Source organism: Myodes glareolus, chromosome 12, assembly GCF_982192425.1.
Source record: "Myodes glareolus chromosome 12, mMyoGla1.1, whole genome shotgun sequence".
NCBI lineage: Eukaryota > Metazoa > Chordata > Mammalia > Rodentia > Cricetidae > Myodes > Myodes glareolus.
Genome location: NC_142037.1, coordinates 64,462,906 through 64,469,591, shown reverse-complemented (window position 1 = coordinate 64,469,591; position 6,686 = coordinate 64,462,906).

The window sequence follows — 6,686 nt, the reverse complement described above, 5'->3', positions numbered from 1 at the left end:
CACTTTGTAGACCAGAGTAGTCTCAAATTCAGAGATCTGACTGCTTCTGCTTCCCAAGTGTTGGGATTAAAAGTACGTACCGCCATACCTGGTTTGTTTTCTCCCCCATATATTTATTACTTTTATAAATGAGAAAAACTTATATGACACAAAGAAATGTCCGAACATACTTGCATCTCATAATCTCCTCTTTCCTTCCCTGTGATGGTAAATGGTACAGTGCCTACAGTTTGGGGATCATGCTGGATTTCATCTCTTATCTCCGAGACTATCCCATTCCAAGCTCCATCGATTCTGTTTTTCTTATTTTTCCTATGGACCCTGTTTTCCCTGCCATTGCTACTTCTTTAGTTCAGGTCCTGAGGATTCTGCTAGACTTCTGAAATAGCATAACTTCACTAGAATGGAGGTCTTCTATGGTTCCAATCTTCCCCATCATCACCATGGATTAAATCTTTTTAAAAAATTTCTTTGTGCTTGTTTTCTCTTTAAACTGTACATTTTGTGGTTTTTTTCTGATACTGGGAGTGTTGGAGCACGTGATCAAAATGGACACTCTGAACGTGGCTGACAACGAGAGCTGACTGAGAAGCCAAGGACAATGGCACTGGATTTTTATTCTACTGCATGGACTGACTTTGTGGGAGCCTGGTTTGTTTGGATGCTCACCTTTATAGACCTGGATGGAGCGGGGAGGACCTTGGACTTCCCACGGGGCAGGGAACCCTGACTGTTCTTAAGACTAGAGAGGGAGAGGTAGGTGGGGAGGGGGAGAGAAAAGGGAGGCGGGGAGGAGGTGGAAATTTTTAATAAATAAATAAATAAAAAGAAAAAAAGAATTACTTTACTGCAGAGGTTCTTGATAGAAGTACTAACAACAATTTGAACTGGATAATTCTTTCTTAGGAGTGACAGTCTTGTGTTCTGTAGGTTATTTAGTAACCTTCCTTTTCTATATCAACTAGAATCCAGTACTCTCCCTGTAGGTGTACCAATCAAAAGTCTTCACACATACTGCTGAATTTCCCCAAGGGCAAATTGCCCATATTGAAAGACTATTATTTTGGGTTTCCAGAGGCAGATTGACTTTGTTAGGAAATTCTTTGGTATATTAAAAGTGTATCTTAGATCCATGTTTCTTGCAGCAAATGAGTTGAGTATGGTTGAAAGGACTTAGAGTGAACTGAATAGAAAAACTTGTAAAGAAAACTTAATGGTGCATGGGGCAAAGAGAAAATGGATGTGGTATGGTAGTGGGCAGAGTTGACAGAGGCAGATACAGTGGAAATTATTCTAATAAAGCCATTCAAATTTTTACTGAACTTGGTCATTGCTCATGAGAGTTTCTGTCTTTGTGTATTCACAGATTACTAACAACTGGATTGCATGAATATTTCTTGTGCTTTCCAGCAGCATAATTAACAAGAAGAATCATTTCTAGATGGTAGATAAAGATTATAATATACATAACAATAATTATAATTATCCCATTTCTAATTACTCCATTTCAACCCATAAAAATGAATCCTTCAGGGTTAGTGATGAGGGGATTATGATGTTGATAATACTTATATAATGCATTCAGACAGGAAGGCTCAATTCTGTATTTGGACATGAAAGCTAGAGAAGGGGTGAAAAAGAATCCAGAATGCTATAGATGATGATTAAGAAATGAACATAATGGTGTACGTATAGATGTGCCAGGAGACACATGAAGAACTTCAAGGGGCATTGCCTACATCATCACTCCCCAGCGGACAGACTGGAGTTCTCAGACAGCCTGAGGAGGAGGGCTCTGCCCAGAGGACCAGGGCAGGGTTCCTAAATTTATCTTCTGATTCTGTTGAATGGTTAGCCAGCCAAGAAGGGAGAGACGAGATGAGAGCCCTTGTTTCTTATCGACCTTCCCCCTAGATGTGCAGACCTGTCATTAAGAGATCAGCTGAGATGGTAACTTTCAAAACATGGGCCCAGACCAGTAATTTAAAGAGCAGTTGGTTATTTTCTGCCAGCAATAAAGATATAGAGATGTTTCTGAGTCTCTCTCTCTCTTTTCTTTTTTAACATAAAAAAACGTGTTTTCCACCATCAAACTCAAAGTATTAGCATACGTTTAAGGTCTTTTTTTTCTCTCTCAGGGTTTCTTGTTATAGACAGAATTAGGCATCCATATTATATAATTCTTTAAGTGTGAGCAGTGAGATCAAAAGGACTTACCCTAGAATTAGCTTTAAAATAAACTATTGGGAGGCCTGGGAAAGAAGGAATGAGCATGTGTTTACTAAACTCTTCCTGAAGCTCAGTGAAATGAGCGAAATAAAGTCTACATTTCCCTAGAATGATATTTTTAGTAAGGATAATCAAAGCTGAAAATAGCCAGGTCTCATTTTCCTTACAACATATTTATATTTTTCTTTGTGTCTTTCTGTTTGGGCAGAGAATTTCTACATAATCTCCCACTAGCTACATTCAATAGAAGAAATAACCTCCTATTGCCTCAGTTTGTTTTCCCAAAAATATTAGGAAAAGTTTAAGTATTATCATATATACTTTAGAACTATGACAGCTGACAAATACTTGGGTAATCTCAGGAGACTGAGGGAGGGGAATTACAGGCATGAGGTCAGCCTGGGCTATGTAGTAAAATCCTGGCTCAAAAATATCAAAACTAGCAAAAAAAAAAGAAAAATATATAATAAAAAATATTAAATTACAGAACTGATTGGTCCTCAAAACAAGGCTCGGACTATAGCCCTGCGTTAGCCGTCGGATTACAGTGACAGCAAGGAAGCTATCACTTCTCCAGAGTAAGGAGAGCCTTTCCACACACTGTGAGCTGGACTTCCTGGCTCAGCAACACGTTGGACCAGATTTATCTCTAGGGAAACAGATCTGGTCCTCCCTCTCCAAAGTTAGAATATGCTTGCCATATAGGTCAAGAATTTATTGGTTACTAGTGACAAAATCACCAGTCAGGCCAAACTAGTCCAGTCCATTGTAATTGAAATTTAAAAAGAAATTCAGGAAACTAGGGTTTTCTGTAAAAGCAAAAAAAAAAAAAGAAGACATCTATCTATAACTATTATTATCTTACTATATTATTATATTATTATCTATAATAATCTATCATTATTTCTATTAGTGAAATAATTAATGAAAAAGAAATTCCTGTCTAAGACTTTGATATGGGTGACAGTCAAATACACACACACATGCACTCACACACACACACACACACATACACTCACGCAATGTACATGTATACATGATCTCCTGCTAGATCTTTACAACATGAGTAGTAAGTTGTAAGACCCCGCACTTTTCAGTGGACATCCACACCTGACCCAGGCGTACGCTTTCCCGAACTCGGGCCCACGAGAATGGACGACTGTCCTGAGGGTTAAAAGAGACACACACAAAAAGAGACCTTTGCTCATTTACCAGAGTAAATGGCTACTTTATTAAACTCAAATCGGGTATATATACCGGTGGGCTAGAGGGATTGAAAATGCAAGGCCTCCTCCCATCCAGGAGCAGGAGGAGAAGATTAAAGTCTCCCGGGGCCTCAGGCAGGATCAGCTGGGGGAGGCAGGCTATGGGCCCACTGCTAAAACCTTGAATACAAGTGGAATTACCATAACAAAGAGAACCAGGTTCTTGCTAAGTTATCCCCTCAAGCCAGTGCTAGAGCAGAATCTCCAGGGAGCCGGAGGTCACAGGGCCCTGCGAATCGCCAGGAGAAGGGAAAAAACCTTGGTAGCTACAGTAAGTTTCTGAGTATGTTCTATACAATCAGAAGAAAACAAGAGGCAAACATGGAAACCATGTTGCATTTATCATAGACATAAAAATTCTTTGACAAAAAATTTAAAGAAATGTTTCCTCTCTTTAACATGGACTGACACAGTGTAATCATATGCCAAAGAAATGATCTAACCATATAGCACGAGTAACCAGAAGGATGCTGGGAAAGTGCTAAGTTTTAAAGGCATGCTCAAGTGAGGTGGAAGGAAGAAGGTACATCACTCCAAGTCAGATTTCAGGATTCTATTTCTTGCTGTATCTGTTCAATAGACCTGAAGTCAGGTTAGGATACTGGTTGTGTATCAGTGTGAGCCCTGCTCTAAGCGCCATTCTTGCTTGATTCCTTGAACTCAAGGCTTATACTTCTCAGGGCTCTTAAAAAGCGTGATTAGAGCTAGGAGCATTTCAACCTGAAAGTGTGCCTACAGACAGCTATAAGATTTAGAGAATGAATGAGAAAAGGTATTCAAAGGAAAACCCAGGAGGACCCGTATACAAAATGGTACACAAACCTGGGCTCCCATGAGTGGAGGTCCGTCTACCAGGTCTTGGAAAGCAGCTGAGAAACTGCAGCATGCCCCCATGTTATCATCTGCAAACTGCAGCATGCCCCCATGTTATCAATCATCTGCAAACTGCAGCATGCCCCCATGTTATCAATCATCTGCAAACTGCAGCATGCCCCCATGTTATCATCTGCAAACTGCAGCATGCCCCCATGTTATCATCTGCAAACTGCAGCATGCCCCCATGTTATCAATCATCTGCAAACTGCAGCACGCCCCCATGTTATCAATCATCTGCAAACTGCAGCATGCCCCCATGTTATCAATCATCTGCAAACTGCAGCATGCCCCCATGTTATCAATCATCTGCAAACTGCAGCATGCCCCCATGTTATCAATCATCTGCAAACTGCAGCATGCCCCCATGTTATCAATCATCTGCAAACTGCAGCATGCCCCCATGTTATCAATCATCTGCAAACTGCAGCATGCCCCCATGTTTCAATCATCTGCAAACTGCAGCATGCCCCCATGTTATCAATCATCTGCAAACTGCAGCATGCCCCCATGTTATCAATCATCTGCAAACTGCAGCATGCCCCCATGTTATCATCTGCCAGTGCCAGGGATAAAGTGACTACAAACCAGCAACAGAAGATTCAAACTTTGCGGTCTTGTGGTTACTGACAGCCAAAATTTAGGTTGAGGATGTCTGCAAAGTTGACTTGATTTTATTTTGGTTGCAGAATTTAGTTCCTGCTTTTCTGGCAATTTTTTTTTTCTATCTACACGAGCTCCTAAAGAAAAGCCAAATGGAGCTACACTCCCTTCCTTTCTTTCAAAGCAACAATGTTTACAAAGGACTATTCTTGGTTTCTCTGTTGTGGAGATCTAGGCTTAAACTACAGAGACACAGACCTTGGTCAGTGGGTTCCAAATTTCCAGGGCTCAGAATGTTATTCTCAGTATAAGAAGACCAACTGTAAAAAGCAGAGCTATCACATATTATACTTGTCTTCAAAACACTCATAATGAAAGTTTAAAAAGGTTTACCCCACTCCCATGTATTAACTAACTTGACCTTGCCCTGCTACTCTAACAACATATGAACATCCACCCAAATTTTAATATCCATAAAAGAAACATAAATAGTAACAATAGCTTGAAAGATTAAAATAATAACTCAGCTGCCGCTGTCCTCCACCAACTGGAAAACTCAGGAAAGCAGGCCCTGCCCCTCATCTGGGCAGCACAAATAGAGCCCATCCTGTTGGCAGAGCTGTGGGTGAGCCAGCCCCAAAACTGTAAGCATTGGAGAGCTGTCCGCATTACTCATGTGCCAGTGGCAGCATGGGCAGGGGAGAGATTCCCTCCCCCACACCCTGTGCCCATCAGCGCCTGAGCCAGGAGAGAGAACTGGCCCTGAGATCCTAAGAGTGACTGAGCTGCACTCTTGGGAAAATGGACCCTACGCCAAAGCTGGGCAACACAGCACGCCCTGTGTGGTGGAATGTACCCTGACATGAAAGCAGGAGAAATGGCCCCGCTCCTTGTTCATTGTTGTAAGCGGTGAATTAGACAGGGAAATGCAGAAGAACTCACCCTGGCGATGAAGACGGGAGAGATGGTGGGCTGACCAACCTTGCAACTGCCCAGGCCCAGAACCAGGGCTGTCCGTTAGCCCACTCCAGTATCTACCCCATCTGCTGGAGCACATGAAGGGACCGGTCCTGCAGGATCTCCGCACACAGCAGCAGGATAACCAAGAGGCGCTCCACTGAGGACCCAGCGTGTATGGTGGAGTAGATAACTCCCTGTGTCACACTACAGCTGCTAGAATGAGACTGTTTTTCCTTTTCGTGGTTATTTTGATATTTTTTTCTTTTAAATTATATTTTATTTTAATTTGAGGGGGCTGTTGCAAGGGCAGAAGGCAGATACAAAAGGATGGGGAAATGAACGGAATGGAGATGCAGGATTCGAAAGACACAAAGAATAAATAAAAATAAATTTAAAAAATGACTCAGGCTGATTTCAATGCTATGAATGCAGCTACCCAAAAAGAAAAGAATGTTCTTGGCCTACGAAAGCCAAAGATTCAGATAAAAAGTCTTTCCTAATGAGCAGTGTGCTTAGATCTAGTATTATTACCGGGAAGATCAAAATTTCAATCATCTTGCTAAATTGCACATCTGCTAACTTCAGCTGTTTTGGATCTTTTTGTTTGGTTTTTTAAGTGAAACCATTTCTAAGAACCAAAAGAAGTGTGCAGGGCTCCTTTGTGCACAGGAATGAAAGGTGATCTATTCATTGCGTCTCCTTATTAAATTCTCTTTCAAAGGTAAATCTGAAGATTCGGGAGATAAACTTTGGAAC